The sequence below is a fragment of the Protomyctophum bolini genome (assembly GCF_963924005.1).
Source record: "Protomyctophum bolini genome assembly, chromosome: 5".
Classification (NCBI taxonomy): Eukaryota; Metazoa; Chordata; class Actinopteri; order Myctophiformes; family Myctophidae; genus Protomyctophum; species Protomyctophum bolini.
In genome coordinates, this window is record NC_137866.1 from 28,484,290 (window position 1) to 28,505,541 (window position 21,252).

Sequence of the window (21,252 nt, forward strand, 5' to 3'; positions counted from 1 at the left end):
GACTGACCGGGGTCTACACATACCTGACCATACCTGGTTAACATACAGGCTCTGACTGACCGGGGTCTACACATACCTGACCATACCTGGTTAACATACAGGCTCTGACTGACCGGGGTCTACACATACCTGACCATACCTGGTTAACATACAGGCTCTGTCTGACTGACCGGGGTCTACACATACCTGACCATACCTGGTTAACATACAGGCTCTGACTGACCGGGGTCTACACATACCTGACCATACCTGGTTAACATACAGGCTCTGACTGACCGGGGTCTACACATACCTGACCATACCTGGTTAACATAAGGCCCCCCGTGCGTGGGCTGCCCACCCAACTTCTAGACCAATCAGTGAGCGGGGTGATAGGCAGCCCAGCGGCGTGTGCTGTAATGTTGTAGTTTTCTAACCTTTAGAGAACTACTTCTTTGCCTTTTTTTCTTTTCTTTTTTTGAGTGGTGCAACCACTCCAAGGAACAGCAATGTCCGTGTTCACATATGCGCCTATGTGGGGGGGGGGGTGGGGGGGGGGGGGGGGGGGGTTGCACCACTCAGTTCACACGGGTGTGATTTTTACTATTTTGAAAAACATTTTTGAATAGTTAAAATAGCGTATCTATACATGGACACCCTGTGAGTGAGCTTGTAGATTGGCTATTTTAACTAGGGATGCACGATTAATCGGTAGCATAATCGGAATCGGCCATAAAAATTCCATATCGGTATCGGAATGGTCTCAAAATAATCCAGATTATTTCATCGGTTTTCACCAGCAAAAAAAATAAAATATATTGTTTAAATAAATCTACATTTAATTTGTCTACTCATCTCATTCAGTTGTGAAAACAGACACTTGAAAAAGTGTAAAATACTCCACTATAATGCTATTTATTGATAGATTGAATACTTTATTAACAGGCTTTGGGCCTAGGCTTGTTTTCATTAAGTGGTCCTCTGTATAATATCGGAATCGGCCAGATATGACCCTGCAAATAATCAGATATCGGTCATAATTTCATAATCGTGCACCGCTAATTTTAACTAAGGTGCAAAACAAGACGTTTGGGGATACGGGTTTTAGGACGAAAATAAAGCCCATAAAACTAAATGGAAACTATTGAAAAGTAGTATAGAGAATACAGTTAGTTCTTCCCTTTTATTTACCCTATACACAAATTAGTGTATGTCATTGTGTAATTAAGTGAACGTTTCGTGAAGATTCTTGTAAACCATGTTTTTTCTGTTCTATGGACCCTAGAGGACACAAAAAAAACGGTTTACATTTTTTTTTCGCGCCCTAACAATATTTTATCACCATGGCAATACATGGCAATGTGTAGCAATATTCCGTGTCTGTCTGTATTTCTGTCGACATCATTTCTCCAAATCTGCCAGGCCGATTTACACCAAATGTGGTCCAGGAGTGTATGATGTGCTCTGGAAGACCCCATAAGAATTTCACCACGATCGGCCCATAGGTGGCGCTACAGCACCAAATTAAAAACGAAATTTCATGATTATTCACAAACTACTTGTCCAATTTCAATTACATTGGCTAGGTTGTTGTACCATGGGCTGAAGCACAAGCCCAGAAAGTTTGACCACAATCCACCAATAGGTGGCGCTACAACAACAGATTCAATATGCAATTTCACAAGGTGCATAAGCTACCTGACCAATTTTCCACAAAAACCTTGAATATAACGGACAGTTTTATTTCAAATCAAAGGGTTTATTTACGAACGTGACATGCTCAACTGTACAAAGAATCACTGTAGGTATCATCGTCATCACTCTCAGCATCATCTTTTGTATGATTATCACATGAACCCTCAGCAGCCTCACATTTGCAGAGCTCTGTGCATGGAAGGTTATTACTGTTGCAAGAACAGCGGCCGCTACACTTGCTGGCAACACATGCACACTTGACGAGTTCAACAACGGCCTCTGGTGCAGGTGGAACCTTTGAGACTACAGGGACACACCTTCCATCATCTTGTTGCTTCCATCCTAAAGAAAGTGGATCTAAAACCTGTGGCTCAGCAACGATGTCTTGTGCCCATACATTGGCTTGCCAATGTGCTCGCAGAATGTGTTCGACGATGGACCCTTGCGTTGGACATATCTTTTCAACACCCTGATTGCCCTTGAGCTGTTTAAATATGTGCCACCAAAGTACTTTAGCTGATTCATACCCAGGTTTGAAAAGCTGACACACAAACTTTTCACACCCGGCTAACACCTCCAAGGATGGATGAGGGCCAACACCAAGTTCAGCAAGTGCATGGAGAACATCATCACCAGTCTTCATGAACGATTTGAAGCAGGAAGATTTACCTTTTCCTCGGATGCAACCAGTGAGCGTGAGGAATCCTGGCAATGCGGCTGCTCGTTTGGGGCCAATGGCCGTGTAGATTGGTCTGAGTTTTATCGTCCGAGTTTTATCGTCCGTCTTTGATCTCCTGTGCCCATGATGATTGCACTCTCTGGTTGAAGGTCTGGTAACCTTCGAAGGGCAAGTACCAAAACATCAGTGTCACATGAGTATATATGTGGCGTTTTACCTAAACGACTCACTGCTGCGGCATACATAACCAGTAACGTATCCGCCTCTTCTTGTGTACTTGTGATGTTCACCATTTTTGTGTTTGTGGACATGACACCCTTGTGCGTGTGTGTGTGTGTGTGTGTGTGTGTGTGTGTTGTGATTGGTAGCTTGCAAAGATCAACAGCTTTTTGTGCAAGGTAGAGGACGAGGTTGGCCTTGGTTTCCTTGCTTCCGAGGAAAGCCTTGAAGTCTTTGACTGGTGTGTTATCCTCTATTTTACAGAGATGTCTTGTTCTGTCCTTCATGGAGTTTGTCACTGTATAGTTGTCAAATAGCAAGTATAGATCTGTGTAGCCTTGCGCCTTTATGTCAACACTCCGAGTGAAACATTCTGCAAGAGTTACGAGGGAGCAGAGCACTGAACTTTTGTGAATGAGAGGGTCAGAGGGGAAAAGAACATGTGGGACAAAATGACGAAGCTGAAGTATCTGACCTGGAAAGATGGATGCAAAACTATCAAGCTTAAGGCATCATCTGAAATAGTCAGCTTGAAAGCAACAAACTCCTTGTTTGTTCGCTTGCTTCTCGTTGCCAAGTCCTCAAGAGAACTGGACCTGCAGAACATTGTGGGAACACACAAATTTGCTGATCACAATGCCAGCTTAATGAAGTCTGATGGTTCTCTGTTGCAGACTACAGCCAAGTCTGCCCTCATCCATGAATTGGAAGGAGTGGTTTCAGAGATGGAATCTAATGAAGAATCCATAGACATGCAGAGTAGCCCATCTGCAGAAGTGTTGACCAGTATCTTGATTGACGGCATGGCTGTCGTGCAGGAGATGGTTGTTCGGAAAGGTGAAATAGTAAAACGAGCAGCCGCATTGCCAGGATTCCACACACTCACTGGTTGCGATACCACTGGTCACATCCGAGGAAAAGGTAAATCTTCCTGCTTCAAATCGTTCATGAAGACTGGTGATGATGTTCTCCATGCACTTGCTGAACTTGGTGTTGGCCCTCATCCATCCTTGGAGGTGTTAGCCGGGTGTGAAAAGTTTGTGTCAGCTTTTCAAACCTGGGTATGAATCAGCTGAAGTACTTTGGTGGCACATATTTAAACAGCTCAAGGGCAATCAGGGTGTTGAAAAGATATGTCCAACGCAAGGGTCCATCGTCGAACACATTCTGCGAGCACATTGGCAAGCCAATGTATGGACACAAGACATCGTTGCTGAGCCACAGGTTTTAGATCCACTTTCTTTAGGATGGAAGCAACAAGATGATGGAAGGTGTGTCCCTGTAGTCTCAAAGGTTCCACCTGCACCAGAGGCCGTTGTTGAACTCGTCAAGTGTGCATGTGTTGCCAGCAAGTGTAGCGGCCGCTGTTCTTGCAACAGTAATAACCTTCCATGCACAGAGCTCTGCAAATGTGAGGCTGCTGAGGGTTCATGTGATAATCATACAAAAGATGATGCTGAGAGTGATGACGATGATACCTACAGTGATTCTTTGTACAGTTGAGCATGTCACGTTCGTAAATAAACCCTTTGATTTGAAATAAAACTGTCCGTTACTGATTATTCAAGGTTTTTGTGGAAAATTGGTCAGGTAGCTTATGCACCTTGTGAAATTGCATATTGAATCTGTTGTTGTAGCGCCACCTATTGGTGGATTGTGGTCAAACTTTCTGGGCTTGTGCTTCAGCCCATGGTACAACAACCTAGCCAATGTAATTGAAATTGGACAAGTAGTTTGTGAATAATCATGAAATTTCGTTTTTAATTTGGTGCTGTAGCGCCACCTATGGGCCGATCGTGGTGAAATTTTTATGGGGTCTTCCAGAGCACATCATACACTCCTGGACTCTTGTGCCCATACATTGGCTTGCCAATGTGCTCGCAGAATGTGTTCGACGATGGACCCTTGCGTTGGACATATCTTTTCAACACCCTGATTGCCCTTGAGCTGTTTAAATATGTGCCACCAAAGTACTTTAGCTGATTCATACCCAGGTTTGAAAAGCTGACACACAAACTTTTCACACCCGGCTAACACCTCCAAGGATGGATGAGGGCCAACACCAAGTTCAGCAAGTGCATGGAGAACATCATCACCAGTCTTCATGAACGATTTGAAGCAGGAAGATTTACCTTTTCCTCGGATGCAACCAGTGAGCGTGAGGAATCCTGGCAATGCGGCTGCTCGTTTGGGGCCAATGGCCGTGTAGATTGGTCTGAGTTTTATCGTCCGAGTTTTATCGTCCGTCTTTGATCTCCTGTGCCCATGATGATTGCACTCTCTGGTTGAAGGTCTGGTAACCTTCGAAGGGCAAGTACCAAAACATCAGTGTCACATGAGTATATATGTGGCGTTTTACCTAAACGACTCACTGCTGCGGCATACATAACCAGTAACGTATCCGCCTCTTCTTGTGTACTTGTGATGTTCACCATTTTTGTGTTTGTGGACATGACACCCTTGTGTGTGTGTGTGTGTGTGTGTGTGTGTGTGTGTGTGTTGTGATTGGTAGCTTGCAAAGATCAACAGCTTTTTGTGCAAGGTAGAGGACGAGGTTGGCCTTGGTTTCCTTGCTTCCGAGGAAAGCCTTGAAGTCTTTGACTGGTGTGTTATCCTCTATTTTACAGAGATGTCTTGTTCTGTCCTTCATGGAGTTTGTCACTGTATAGTTGTCAAATAGCAAGTATAGATCTGTGTAGCCTTGCGCCTTTATGTCAACACTCCGAGTGAAACATTCTGCAAGAGTTACGAGGGAGCAGAGCACTGAACTTTTGTGAATGAGAGGGTCAGAGGGGAAAAGAACATGTGGGACAAAATGACGAAGCTGAAGTATCTGACCTGGAAAGATGGATGCAAAACTATCAAGCTTAAGGCATCATCTGAAATAGTCAGCTTGAAAGCAACAAACTCCTTGTTTGTTCGCTTGCTTCTCGTTGCCAAGTCCTCAAGAGAACTGGACCTGCAGAACATTGTGGGAACACACAAATTTGCTGATCACAATGCCAGCTTAATGAAGTCTGATGGTTCTCTGTTGCAGACTACAGCCAAGTCTGCCCTCATCCATGAATTGGAAGGAGTGGTTTCAGAGATGGAATCTAATGAAGAATCCATAGACATGCAGAGTAGCCCATCTGCAGAAGTGTTGACCAGTATCTTGATTGACGGCATGGCTGTCGTGCAGGAGATGGTTGTTCGGAAAGGTGAAATAGTAAAACGAGCAGCCGCATTGCCAGGATTCCACACACTCACTGGTTGCGATACCACTGGTCACATCCGAGGAAAAGGTAAATCTTCCTGCTTCAAATCGTTCATGAAGACTGGTGATGATGTTCTCCATGCACTTGCTGAACTTGGTGTTGGCCCTCATCCATCCTTGGAGGTGTTAGCCGGGTGTGAAAAGTTTGTGTCAGCTTTTCAAACCTGGGTATGAATCAGCTGAAGTACTTTGGTGGCACATATTTAAACAGCTCAAGGGCAATCAGGGTGTTGAAAAGATATGTCCAACGCAAGGGTCCATCGTCGAACACATTCTGCGAGCACATTGGCAAGCCAATGTATGGACACAAGACATCGTTGCTGAGCCACAGGTTTTAGATCCACTTTCTTTAGGATGGAAGCAACAAGATGATGGAAGGTGTGTCCCTGTAGTCTCAAAGGTTCCACCTGCACCAGAGGCCGTTGTTGAACTCGTCAAGTGTGCATGTGTTGCCAGCAAGTGTAGCGGCCGCTGTTCTTGCAACAGTAATAACCTTCCATGCACAGAGCTCTGCAAATGTGAGGCTGCTGAGGGTTCATGTGATAATCATACAAAAGATGATGCTGAGAGTGATGACGATGATACCTACAGTGATTCTTTGTACAGTTGAGCATGTCACGTTCGTAAATAAACCCTTTGATTTGAAATAAAACTGTCCGTTACTGATTATTCAAGGTTTTTGTGGAAAATTGGTCAGGTAGCTTATGCACCTTGTGAAATTGCATATTGAATCTGTTGTTGTAGCGCCACCTATTGGTGGATTGTGGTCAAACTTTCTGGGCTTGTGCTTCAGCCCATGGTACAACAACCTAGCCAATGTAATTGAAATTGGACAAGTAGTTTGTGAATAATCATGAAATTTCGTTTTTAATTTGGTGCTGTAGCGCCACCTATGGGCCGATCGTGGTGAAATTTTTATGGGGTCTTCCAGAGCACATCATACACTCCTGGACCACATTTGGTGTAAATCGGCCTGGCAGATTTGGAGAAATGATGTCGACAGAATTACAGACAGACACGGAATATTGCTACACATTGCCATGTATTGCCATGGTGATAAAATATTGTTAGGGCGCGAAAACAAAATGTAAACCGTTTTTTTTGTGTCCTCTAGGGTCCATAGAACAGAAAAAACATGGTTTACAAGAATCTTCACGAAACGTTCACTTAACTGGATTCTGCTACATAACTACATACACTAAATGACTGTGTCAGCTACTCAGCTCACAGCCCAATCAGTGTGTAGTCAAGTTCTCTGATGACACTGTTTTCCTTAGTTTACTCACAAGTGAAGGTAACACCAGTATTAGCCATACAACTGGAGTGGACAGGTTTGTAACCTGGTGTGATGAACATCACTTACAAGTTAATGTAAGGAAAACTGAGGAGATTGTAGTGGATCCCAGGTCTATAGGTGACCACACCACGATCACCATACATGGTCATGACATCAAACAAGTCACCTCTTATAAATATCTAGGAGTGCACACTGCACATGGATTGTGATATAAACTGGCACTGGCACTCCAATGTGACAAGTAGCCTATGTGTGCAAAAGTACACCAACGCCTTCATTTTCTCCGTAGGCTCAGACCTTTTGGTGTAAGTAGAAACATAATGCTGATCTTCTATAGAGCTAGTATAGTCAATTCTAAGGTATGTTATCACCAGTTGGTTTGGAAACTCAACTGTAAAATACAAATCTGAGATCCTTAGATTAGCCAAAATGGCAGGGAAGATCATGGGTATGTCTACACCTCCGATCACCCTCCAGGTCATCTTTGAGCACCATTGGACAGGTTAAGACAATTGTGTCTGACCCCTCCCATGTACTATACCCTGAGTATCGGCTAATGCCATCAGGTACGAGGTCCATGCGTGCAAATATAATAAGGTACAAGCATTCCTTTGTCCCTCTGTCAATCACACTCCTTAACAGAGTCCTTGCAGAGGGCAGACAGGGTAGGGGTCAAAGGTTATGAGGTGATGTTCTTCCTCTTTTGCACTAGGTATGTTGGTGTGTGTTTTTTTTAATTTGTACGGGTCACTGTTTGCCTTTGTTGTCTTGTATTGTATTGTATTGTATCTGTATGCTGCAGGGCGGGTCGTTGGGGTCCAAGACAAATTTCTCCCTTGGGAGACAAAGTAAAGAAACCTTGACCTTGAAAAGACTATGACTAAAACTAAAATTTGCTTTCAAAATCAACACCGGTTAAGACTCACCCTGTGGCTGGAGTGTGCAGTCGGTATAGCACTGTCGCCTCACATCCTGGGTTCGATTCCCGCTGGGCAGTGTTAACTTTGTTGACCAAGACTAAAGACTCACAGTGGTTTTAACAGCGGGAGAAAAATGGCGAGCGACACTTGAATTTCATTGGCTATCGCCCACTATCACCGGACGACATCGCCCTACAACATTATTACGATATTTTCATCTTTTCAGCAAACGTTCCGCCGCCTACTTTTCGACCATCAGTGGAGCATAATAAAAGTAGGCTATACAAATATACTAACTAGATGCACACTTCATCTGCCTCAAAAGCTAGTTCAGTCAGACAACTCACGGAATAGATGTAACCAATATTTATTATTATTATAGAATTAAAATACAAGTGTGCATATGATATTTATCTTGGCGTTCGGCTCTGCTGAATTTACTCCCTGCTCGGCACGATTAACCATCATAAACATTAAGAGCAAGGAGATAAATATACAATGAACCCCCCATGGGGAACAACAGATAGCAGAGCCCACTGGTGGTGCTGGGGAGGTGGTGGGCGCAAACAGGCGCATACCAACAGTCCGGGGACAAATGACAGCAGGAGGATGACAGCAGGAAGGACAGAGACTGAGGTGAGCTTAAATAACACGGCAATTGGTCAGCTGACTGCCGCGCCATCATCAGGCATGTACGAATGAACATGAGTGTAGTACCATGGTAATACGCAAGCATAATATGCGCCCGTGGCAAGGCATGAACCCCCTCGAGTGTGACTGACTGAACTAACTCCGCAAGCTACGTGTCATGTCATTTATCTCTGTACATGAATGCACCGACTGCTATGAATAATGGCACAAATGTATTTATGTGGACTGAACTGAATATGTAAGTCTACTAATTCCTGTTATTTGCAAAGTAGCGGTGCCGTACTTGTTGCGGGACTCAGAGGGGGGGGGGGATTTATACAAGCAAAAAGGAACGCGTTCATGCAGGCAGACAGGTCAGGAATTACCTTCTGCCTTCATAATCATCTAATATAAGTTTGCGCATCCTGGCGCTTATTCACTATTTCAGGAATAAATAGCTGTGTACATACCTATAGATATAACGATGTGGCCAAAACTGGTGTGTGTAAAAGTCGCAGTATTGTAATTTGGCTCTAGGGTAGGTACCCTCACATGTTCTCCCCGTGTCCTCTAGGGTAGGTACCCTCACGTTTTCCCCGTGTCCTCTAAGGTAGGTACCCTCACTAGGGTAGGTACCCTCTAGGGTAGGTACCCTCACAAAGAGCATGCAGTAATCCTGGTCTCTAAACTGCCTCCAGCTGGCCAGGTCTATGATGGCCAGCCTGATGGAGGGGAAAGGAACTGGTCAGAATAACGTGTTCCTACCACGAGTCCAACAGGGCTAGCTCCCCCCTGTCAGGTGAAAAGAAGCGGACTCCTCATGCATAGAAGGAAGCATGAGGTCAGTCCGTTGCTCTCCCCAGGCTGGCAGAGGGAGTGTAGCGCCCAGCATTAGACAATTGACACTGGGTGAAAAAAAATGAAAGGGTTGCAAAAACCGTGGGATAAAACAATTGAAAAAAAAAAAAGTAAAAGAATAATTATAAAAAATAGCATACATGCTATGCTACATGCTCAAAATATCAGGACACCGGGGTGTAAGTGGTTACAACACATGGTTCTCAAAGTGGGGTTCAGTGGTCCTTGAAGGGATTCCAGGGGGTCCCCGCAACGAATAACTTTAACCTTGAACCTAACTTGCATTCGGGCGCAGAGATGGTATAGCCTGAAAGCAAAGGTTTCAGGAAGATGGCGCTAAACGGTGTAATTAAATACTCAACGAATGGTGTAAATGTTATCCACATTAAAGATTGAACACCCTGGAAAAAAAAGGGTATCGAATGCAGTCGTTCTCAAAGTGGGGACCGGGGAAACCCAAGGGTCCATGGAAGGGTCACAGGGGGTCCCCCAACTAAATGACTTGATATAGCATCAAAATCTGTCTATAACCAATTGAACAATGTATACATTAGCCATTTGAAAATAGCCGATCTACAAGCTCACAAGATGCGACACGTTGTGAGCTTGTACGGTATCTGCTTCAAAACATCTTGACTTGGAACCATTTTTTTTACATCCACACATGATTTTCTGGGGGTCCCCAATGACAGTTAAGTCATACATGCATGTATTTCTTAAGTCCTTTTTAATACTAAAAGAAATTAAGAAAAAATGACTGCATCAAAAGTAATAAACAAACTATATATATATAAGCATAGCATAGCTTCTGTTAACTGACCAACTCAGTGGCCTTGCGGCTGCAGCTCACTCACTGCTCCAATAGATGGGTCAAATGCGGAGAACAAATGTCACTGCCGTAACGTGTGACAAAGTCGTCCGACCGTTTCCCAAACTCTATAAAAAACCATTCAAATCAACCACAAGAGAAACAGATAAGTATACCTTTAATAATGACCATGATCAAATCTAAGAATGTTGATAGTGACCTTTGATACAATGCATATTTAATTCAGGGGTGGCATAAAGTTATTTATTTTCTTCCTCATAAATTTTCTATACTCCGATATTATTATTATATAAATCTGATCTCCTCCATAATCAAACTCTAAATCCTCTCTTTTTGTCTTACACGCGCTTTTACGCACACGCACGCACACACAGAGTACAGCAAGCAGCTCTGAAAAGGGGACACACACACACACACACACACACACACACACTAGACAATTCTCTGGGGCTTCATACACTTATAACAATAAATCATCAGTAACATTAAATTTGAATAAGGTTAAACATCTTGAGGCGTTCTCTTTGTTAGCATTGCCAGTACATTAAAGCTAAAAATCTGAACAGGGTGAAGTGAAAAGGGTTATTAATATTATTATTTTAGCCATGAAAATATCAACATTTAAATGTTAAACCCATTAAGACCTGAGAAGAGATTCTACAAAAAATTAATGTCTTCCAAATCCTGACAGTTTTCTGGAAAAAAAACGTATCTGGCTGCTGGACCCCCCACCCCCCCTCCCATCTGAAAACATGTTCCAGGGACCTCCCAGAGGTAGGTTTTCTTTTGTTGATGGCCTACTATACCCCAAAAGTGGTATGTAAGGCGTAAGGGACCTCCCAGAAGCAAAGATTTGAGTTAAAAAAACGTTCACTGTGAAAGAATATCTATTCAAAGATTTGCGACACATTTTCACGATTTTTCAAAAAGAAATAGCAGATACAGAAGATAATAGCGCTGCACCGAATGCCGTGCTATTATCTTGTAGATCTGCTATTTTTCAAAGGCTTTGAAGTTTTAAAAAACGGTTAAAGTGGTTAAAAGCTATGAGGCGACACAGATGCGTCCTCAGGTCTAAATGGGTTAAATGGAGAAGGAAAAGAAAAAGCAACCAAAAAACGTGGGGGGTAAAAAAAAAAGAAAAGCGCTACATGCTACATTAGCTCCAGAATTACAGAAACAACAACGACCCCTGCTGGACTGTCAGGGAACTGAGGGAGAAAAGAACAAAGCAAAAAACGGCTAGTGTATAAGATTTGAAAAAGAAAGTGGGAAAACAAAAAAGTTATTTTTTCTTTTGTTAGTTCATTATTACGAAAGAACCTGAACTCAAAACAGTATGTTTGCATTTCCATCCCATAAAATAAGACTCCTTGGTCTCTCTAGATAACATCTTTTCCCTGAAAGCTCTTTTTTTTTGCTGACACACGTTGTTGAGGTAACAGTAAAACAGCAACAAAAAACTAATAAAATCGTTTTTTTTTTTAACGCCGTCTCGTTGGAAATAAACTGTTATTAATTAAGGCTCCGCTCTGGAAAACAACGATGAAAAAAACTATAAAACAAAAAAACACACAACGTTCATACAACTCTCCATCGTTTACAGGACCTTCCAGCATCCGCCCGCCAAATGGACAAGAACGGCGACGTTTTTTAACTTTTTCTTCATCTTTCGATCATGGAAAAAGAGACGACTGGCCACGGTTACAGATGCGAGCATGGAATCTTTTTCTTCGCGTTTGAGTAAATGGTCACGCCCCTCCCTCCTACTAGCAGGGAATAAAGTACAGTTTTAGACTACGCTCCCTCAGTTTTAGACCACGCCCCCTCCTACTAGCAGGGAATAAAGTACAGTTTTAGACTACACCCCCTCAGTTTTAGGCCATGCCCACTCCTACTAGTAGTAGGTAATAAAGTAGTTTTAGACCACGCCCCTCCTACTAATAGTAGGGAATAAAGTACAGTTTTAGACCACGACCCCTGTTTTAGGCCACGCCCCCTCCTACTAGTAGGAATAAAGTACGGTTTTAGACTACGCCCCCTTAGTTTTAGACCACACCCCCTCGTACTAGTAGCAAGGAATAGAGTACAGTTTTAAGCCACGCCCCTCCTAGTAGCAGGGAATAAAGTAGTTTTAGACCACACCCCCTCCTACTAGTAGCAGGGAATAGAGTAGTTTTAAGCCACGCCCCTCCTAGTAGCAGGGAATAAAGTAGTGTTAGACCACGCCCCCTCCTACTAGTAGCATGGAAAAAAGTAGTTTTAGACCACGCCCCCTTCTACCAGTAGTAGGGAATAAAGTAGTTTTAGGCCACGCCCCCTCCATTTTAGACCACGCCCCCTCATACTAGTAGCAGGGAATGAAGTCGTTTTAGACCACGCCCCCTCTTACTAGTAGCAGGGAATAAAGTACAGTTTTAGACCACGCCCCCTCTTACTAGTAGCAGGGAATAAAGTACAGTTTTAGACCACGCCCCCTCTTACTAGTAGCAGGGAATAAAGTACAGTTTTAGACCACGCCCCCTCTTACTAGTAGTATGGAATAGTGCCGAAGTCCTGACTTCACTCGCTCACCCCTTGGTTCATGGAAGTAATTTCTCTATGGAGAATAACATGGGGTCATCTTAAAATCGTTTCATATAAGCATTGTGGTCCAAAAATAAACAAGCTGTCTCGGCGATATTATCAGGGAGGTGTCGCTGTATCGTTTGTACGACAGTCAGTCACTCAAATTTTATAGTCTGTTTCTAGCGAAAATGTAACTAATTCAGCAGCAGTTTTCTCTCAGTCAGTTGATTCTTCATATCTATATGAGTGAAACGGCCGGGTTCATTTTTTTGTTCATTTTTCAAACACAGTTATTATATGAGGCGATCTGAAATCCCCCCTATTTACAGATGCAAATAAAAAGTACATGAACCCGTGAATTTGCGCCCTCTACCAATATCGACGTCGGACTTGCTCTATAAAGTACAGTTTTAGACCGTGACGGAGGGGCGCCCTCTCAAGCCAACTTGAGCCACGAGACACCGCAGAGCGAGCGCTAAAGCCCGTATCGAACACTGCGAACCCGTTCCGAGTTTCAACGCAACGATAGGCAGAATAGTAAATCACGTTCTGGCGAGAGGCCCCGCCTGCCGCTCAAAGTGGCCACTAGCCAATCACAGCGCGTCCTTGCACAAGTGCGCACCTACCAAACCTTACACACGTACACTTAAAATCAGACGCGAAGAAGATTCCATGCTCGCGTTTACAGATATAGCAGACATTTTGTCAATGAGTAAGTGTAAGTAACCAATACAAGAACTTTTTTTTTCTTTTTTGCGTGTGTCCAACACAGAATCACTAGGTGAACGAACACTCACCGAGGATCAGCAGCATGTTGGCGAGAAGAGAGGCTTTCAGAACAGACGTCGTGCACAATAATTCATTCATTCATTCGTTATTCTCCTTTACTTCAGTCATTAGTAAAGAATGCAACATTTTGGGAGGGGGGTTGGGAGGGGGGTTGCGACTAGGGCTGGGCCGTACGGACAAAATTAAATATCACAATATTTTTTTGACAAAAACACTAACTTAGACGTTAATCTGCATCCAAGTTGCAACGTGATAAATTGACAGCCTATTCAAAAAACTGGTTAAGAGAGATAAAAGGTAACAATGTTAAAAATAACAATTATTCATTCTCTAGTTGCGTATATGTACTTCTATCTCTTGAGAGCGTAACATTTTACACTCTCAAGAGTTAAAGATCTAATAAGGGTCCATTTGGTTACCAACTCTCCATCATTTAGCTGGGGGACCACCTGGAAACCCCCTCAAGGACCACTGGTTGAAAACACAGCCTATAGAGAAAATGGAACAAGTCATATCTGATTGTATTAAACGATGATAAACTCATTGCACCTGTATACGATAGCTTGGGTTATAATCTTTGTGTCCGTCAAGTTATTTTTTTCATAAACATTTTGTCATGTAGCAACTTTCTGTCCATAAAATCCATGCAGAGATTCTTTTTGAGTTTGGAAGTGCTATAGTCAACGTTTTGCTGTCATTATGTGAATAATTTCCAAAAAGTGTGTGTGTGTTTGCAGGACATCGAGTGATTTACAACGAGCGCTTCCAAACTCCAACACGTAGAAAAATAATCGCTGCGTGGAGTTTAATACAATCAGATATGAAAAGACTTTTCTGATTCACGAATGTGATGTCAATGGAAGGTGCTGCAACTTAGATGCTAACCAAATACCTCAATATCGATACTGTGACAATAACTATATATTGTGACGCTAATATAAATGAGCAAAAAAAATGAACGATCGAAAATAGCAAAAATAGGCTATCTACAAACCTCACAGATCACCTATTATTGCTATAAAAAAAGAGAGAAATGAAGAGGGGAAAAAATGTATAAAATAAGGCCTAAGTGATTAAAACCAGGGAAAAGACGACACTTACGTACTTGTAGGTCATATCACAATACCCCAAATATTCCCAGACGATATCTAGTCTCATATCACGATATCGATATAATATCATCGATATAATTGCCCAGTCCTAGTTTCAAATAAAGATTGATGTAAGGCAAAAAAAACTAAATGAAAAACCTAGGGTAATAAAAGGATGAAGCAGATTTGGACCGTTGGTACTGGCTTTCATCCCTGCAAATGCAATGATCTCCTCTCGTAGAACTGGCAACCCACGCACACTTGTGGCGGGAACGTTCATGATCTCCTCGTGTCGTAGAACTGGCAACCACGCGGCGTACTGTGGCGGGAAAGTTTGAAATGGGCCAAAGTCACCAAAATTAAATAGAAAAAAAAGAAGAAAAAAAAAGATTAGTTTTCAATTTGTTGATGTCCTCTTGACTTGCTGTGTTGTTTGTTAAGCTAACGTCCGAGTTGACCAGGCGTCGGGGAAGCCCCACAGTCTTCTACTGTTTACTTCGATTCTGGCGATCCTTCAGTGAGAAAGGGAACAAAAATCAGTGTTCAGTTTGTTGACTTAAATCCATTTAGACCAGAGGACAGATTCTACAAATAGCTTCTAAATCGTGACAGTTTTCTGAAAAACCCCATGTTTCTATATCAGTGGATCTCGTTCTATATCAGTGGATCTCGTTCTATATCAGTGGATCTCGTTCTATATCAGTGGATCTCGTTCTATATCAGTGGATCTCGTTCTATATCAGTGGATCTCGTTCTATATCAGTGGATCTCGTTCTATATCAGTGGATCTCGTTCTATATCAGTGGATCTCGTTCTATATCAGTGGATCTCGTTCTATATCAGTGGATCTCGATCATGTTCATGGCATGGACCCCCAAGATTATATGTATTTGGCCGCCGACCCCCATCTGAAAATATGTTGTTCCAGTGACCTGCCAGATGCAAAGATTTGAGTTAAAAACGTTCGCTCTAAAAGAATATATTCAAAGATTTGCGCCACATTTTTGTAGCAGACCTACAAGCTCGTAGCGCGGCATATGAGCTTGTAGATCTGCTATTTTTAAATAGCTAAATCATAACATAATGCTTAAAACACTAAAAGGGGTTCCCGCCCAAAATGGGTTAAACCCATTTAGACCTGAGAACAGATTCTACAAAATGTCTTCTATAAATCATGACAGTTTTTATTTCTGGAAAAAACATGTTTCTATGTCAGTGGTTCTCAAACTATTATATAATAATAGTATGTCAAAGTGTCCTGGGCTCACTTCCTTCCTGGACTAAAATTCCCATAATGCTTTGGTGCAATATCGCTGATGGGCCGCCCAAACAGAACATCGGGCCCCGCCGATGGGCCACTCGGCGACACTGAAAATTAGTTTAATTACTCAGTGTAATTTGAAAATATATGCCAAGGACCCCCATAAGAGAAGATTGTTAGGCTACGGTCCCCCATTTAATGGCATTTCTATCTCTGGGACTCCCAATGCATATTGTAAAATCAATGTTAATTTAACTCTGAGAGTGTGAGAGTGTACATATTGTTCTGTTTGTACACTCTCAGAGTTACAGACCCATAAGGGTCCATTTGGTTCCAAACTATAATGTAGCTGGGGACCCCCTGGAACTCCCTAAAGGGCCACTTTGAGAACCACAGTGCTACAGTACAGCGTCACAATAAAGCATTGCTTTTGAAGTTGAATCATCAAAAGTTGGATTGTTGCAGTTCTTGTGGGCACGTTTCCAAAGTGTAGTAGTCAGGTAGCTGCTTATTTGGGCTTGCTGTCAAATGTTGTTTTAAACCAGTGTCAGGCCACAGGGAACACATTCAAGAATTGTGTTACCGTAAAAGAAAAACTAAAATATTCCAAATATTTCTAAATATTTTTGGAAAAATAGCAGAGCTGATATTTTCAAATAGCTGATGTAACCCTTGGGGTTGTAAAACCAATTGTTATGCTATATTAACATATTTAGCTGGGGACGCCCCTGTGGGTGCTTTGGTCAGCTTCTTTGTTTTGCAAAATCTGGCACCGCTAGTGCATCCTGCTACTATGAATGGGGCTCCATTCAAAATGTCACCAACGACACAGTTAGCAGCTTTAAACACAATCGATCAATCTTTATTTCAGACCCAGGGAGATCCATATCACCTGGCTGTCACACAACAGAGATCAATCAAAAGAAGCATCGATTACCTGATCTAGTCGAGATCGGCTTTGAATTGGAGCAGGTTCATAGGTCTGTTGAATAAAGCACACAATATCGTCACAAATCGTATCGTAAGTCTGAAACTACACGCCATGTACACGCAATTGTCTCCATTACTTGTTTTCATTTCATTTGTGCGTGCGTGCCGCACACACACACACACACACACACACACACACACACACACACACACACACACACACACACACACACACACACACACACACACACACACACACACACACACACACACACACACACACACACACACACACACACACACACACACACACACACACACACACACACACACACACACACACACCAATCCCGGCAGTTCTCCTGTTCAGCTGTCCCGATCACATTGGAAATCAGTGCCGATTACGTCACTTTCAAATGATTGGAATGGACGAGCTAAAAACAACAACGTGATAAACGGGACATCCCTAGTATCAATATTACAACGATGATGTCATGATGTCAGATTGGATATTGTCTGTGATTTTGGAAATTGTACTATTGTGATATGGCATATAAGTGTCCTATAAAAAATCTAAAATCTAAATCAGATCTGGAAAAAATCAGTATCGGGCAGATACTCAAAATCAAATGATCGGAATCGGATCGGGATAAGTTAGGGATGTGCCGATGAGACATTTTGGCCGATATCGATATTTTGCTGTTATGGGCGATAACCGAAATTACAGCTGTCGATATGATCTCATTCTGTATTGAAAAATTACAATAATTTTGTCCATTCTGAAAAATACATGTAACAGGGTGTCAGATTTAACTTAAATACCTTTAGATTTGATATTGTTGCTTTAGCTTGTAGATCTGTTCAAGCTGTTACTTTGGGCTTGTTCATCTGTAAAGACCGATTAATTAATCGTCTGATTGATTAATCGAACTGATGCCGATGAATCAAAAACATAGTAGAATCGGCCGATACGATGTGTTTGCCGATTAATCTCCCATCACTAATAAAAACAAAACAAACCATGATCGGGACCTCCGTAGTTCAGCCTTCCTCCTTCTCGTAGTGAGAGAATCTTTTATAGGTTGGCGGCTCGACAGAGGTTGCATTTGCATCTGTCGAGTTGGCAGCTCGTCAGAGTGCATTTCTAGTTATTATCATCATTACCTTCCTCACCACCTCCTCTTCCTCCTGCTTCTTCTCGTAGTGGGAGAAGTCGTCGAAGATGGACGTGGTGTGCTTGTAGGCGGCGATGATCTTCAGCACCAGCTTGGCCTTCTCCAGCGGCACCTCCTGCGTGTCCCGCGAGTTGGTCACCGGCTTGTTGTCGTTGTTCTCCAGGCGGATGTGCCGCAGCTGGCTGTTGGGCACGTCCTTGACGAAGAGCCACGCCACGTCGAACTTGCCCTTCCACTTGTCCTGCGCCCAGACGCCGGCGCTGGCGCCGTAGTCCACCGGCGAGCGCATCTCCGCCACGCCGCAGAAGTGGCCCGAGCCGTTGACGGAGAAGAGCAGGTAGACGGGGCCCTTGGCGGCCAGCGAGCGGAAGGCCTGGTCGAGGCGCTTGTTGCCGTGCTCCGTGCTGCACCAGATGGAGTACTTGATGGAGCGGTGGATGTCGTCCTCGCTGTACGACTTGATGATGAACACACGGCCGTTCTTCAGGTTCCACTCAAACTCCTGGGGGGGGTTTTTAGGGTAGGGTAGGGAGGGAGGGAAAGATATATCGATTAGGGCAGTGGTTCCCAAAGTGCGGTCCTTGAGGGAGTTCCAGATAAATGATAGTTTGGAACCAATTGGACCCTTATGGGTCTGTAACTCAGAGAGTGTACACTCAGAGTTAAATTAACATTGATTGTAGAATATAAATTGGGTGTCCCAGAGATAGAAACTCCATTAATGGGGGTCCGTAGACTAATGCATGTCAAACTGGGGGTCCTTGAAATTAAACGGGTTGAGAATCTCTGCTAGAGCCGTAAAAACCTTCTCTTACATGGGGGTCCCTGGCATACCTTTTCAAATGGGGGTCTGGGGGCTAATTAGTGTCAATTTGGGGGTCCTTGACATGAAAAGGTTTGAGAACCACTATTAGGGGGCGCCCGCTGCAGGCCTAGTGGTCCAGGCGCAAATATAGGCTCTAGCCTGACAGCGAGTCGCGTGTTCGAGTCCCGTTCATGACGACCTTTGCTGCATGTCTCTCCCCTTCGCTCTCTCCCTCTTTCCTGTCTGTCTTCACTAATGACTATCAATAAAGGCAAAAAAATAAAAAACGATTAATTTCAATCTTTTTCACATTAAGGTCCATTATTTATTCGGCATCTGAGCCATGCACGGAAGCACCAAACGAATTGTCCCCTCCTTACCTTGGGGGTTGTAAGCTGCGATTGGCCAAATTGTCCCCTCCTTACCTTGGGGTTGTAGCTGTGATTGGCTCGCAGCTTCTCCAACACGGGGTGGGAGGGGTCTAAGCCCGGGCCCGCCCCCATGGGACCGCCTCCTCCGTTGCCGACGCCCCCTCCGGCCAAGGCGGAGCCCTCCGGGCCACCTCCCCCTCCGTAGGCAGGGTTGCGGTTGCGCGGGGCCACCCAGCGGGTCTGGGGCGGCGGGGGGTGCATGGAGCTGTGGTTCTGATAGGTCTGCTGCTGCTGCGAGTGGTGGGGAGGGGGCGGAGCCTGCATGGGACAATAACCGTCGTTGTCGTTGTTTTTTGTCGTGATAAACAAGCAGTTTCACAATAATCGCATCGTGGAGACTTTTAACCCATTTAGACCTACATGTAAGGACGATTTTACAAAATGTCTTCTAAATCAGTTTTTTGAAAAAACCCTACGTTTCTGTGTCAAGTGGTGCTCAAACTATTTCATGTCAAGGATTCCCAGAATTATCTGTATTTGGCCGCAGACCCCCATCTGAAAATATGTTGTTTCAGGGACCTCCCAGAAGCAAAGATTTGAGTTAAAAACATTCGCTCTGAAAGAATATAATATATTCTTTCAGAGCACTTTAAAATGTGCTACAAATCTTTTAATATATTATATTAAAAGATTTGTAGCACATTTTAAAGATTTTTCAAAAATAGAAGATCTACAAGCTCGAGCTACGAGCTTGTAGATCTGCTATTTTTCAGTAGCTGAAGTATAACATAATGCTTAAAACACCAAAAGGGGTTCCTGCCCAAAATGGATTCATTAGTTGTGTGGTCTGTTGCCTAGCAGGGCAACCAGACAATAGTAATTGCCCGACATTGTTTCTAGAGCAACCCTCCCTGTAAGAGACATTTCTCTTCTGTTTGGTTTATTTCTATTTTTAGAAATAGGGCACGGTCAAGGCCAAAGTGTTTTATGACATCACTGTATGGGCACGGTCAAGGCCAGTGTTTTATGACATCACTGTATGGGCACGGTCAAGGCCAGTGTTTTTATGACATCACTGTATGGGCACGGTCAAGGCCAGTGTTTTTATGACATCACTGTATGGGCACGGTCAAGGCCAAAGAGTTTTTACGACCTCACTGTACCCCTCTTCGCACCCAGTGGTTGCCGTTTCGTGGTTGGACAAAAGTCCTCTCTCTCCATCCACTACCATTGATATAACATGTGTTTCAATTGTTTCAAATTATGTGCGTTCAATTCTTATTTTAAACTTGGTGTCAGTAAAAAGGAACATCACAGGTGCAGCATTGGTGACTGGGCATATCATGTATTGTTTAATTTGTTTTTAGTTTTTTCCAAAAATGATGTTTTAGCAAATTCAACATAAACAAGGCAGAACAAGGCTCGTAGCGCGGCACCGAGTGCCACGCTACGAGCTATTTTTCAATAGCTAAAGTACAACCTAAAACACCAAAAGGGGTTCCCGTCCTGAATGGGATAAACTCCTTCGCCTTGGGTAACGTCGGTATCGACCATGATACTCAAAATCAAATGATCAGGAGCAAAAAGAAAAGGTGATCGGGGACAGCCCTTACCTGCATGCTCATCTGCTGCACAATGACTGCTGGGGGGCGGGCGGCCATGTGGAGCTGCGGTGGCCCGTGGTGGTGGTGGTGTGGTGTTGTTGGTGGTGGGGGTGGTGATGGGGGTGGGGGGGCAGGGTGGGCGGAGCCTGGACCTTGGCCCCTCCTCCTCCCACGGAGCCCCCCTTGTTGTCCCAGGTTCCGATCTCCATGTTGTGTTTGATGGCGGCGGCGCCCCCCGGCAGAGCCCCCCCGCCGCCCCCCCCACCTAGGGGGAGTCCCACCACGCCCCCAGCGGG

The 21,252-nt window shown here is 43.7% G+C and overlaps 1 pseudogene across 1 annotated transcript in view; it reads right to left on the bottom strand.

Moving 5' to 3' along the window:
- Positions 1 to 10,502: 10,502 nt before the first annotated feature.
- LOC308315034 (YTH domain-containing family protein 1-like) overlaps positions 10,503 to 21,252 on the bottom strand; it is a 19,231-nt pseudogene continuing 8,481 nt past the window's right edge. Inside the window, exons 5-9 of the transcript XR_013966202.1 lie at positions 20,966 to 21,221; positions 19,407 to 19,670; positions 18,166 to 18,678; positions 17,009 to 17,053; positions 10,503 to 15,322 (exon numbers count right to left, since the gene is read on the bottom strand). The product of XR_013966202.1 is annotated as a YTH domain-containing family protein 1-like (transcript). The remainder of the gene's footprint in view (positions 15,323 to 17,008; positions 17,054 to 18,165; positions 18,679 to 19,406; positions 19,671 to 20,965; positions 21,222 to 21,252) is intronic.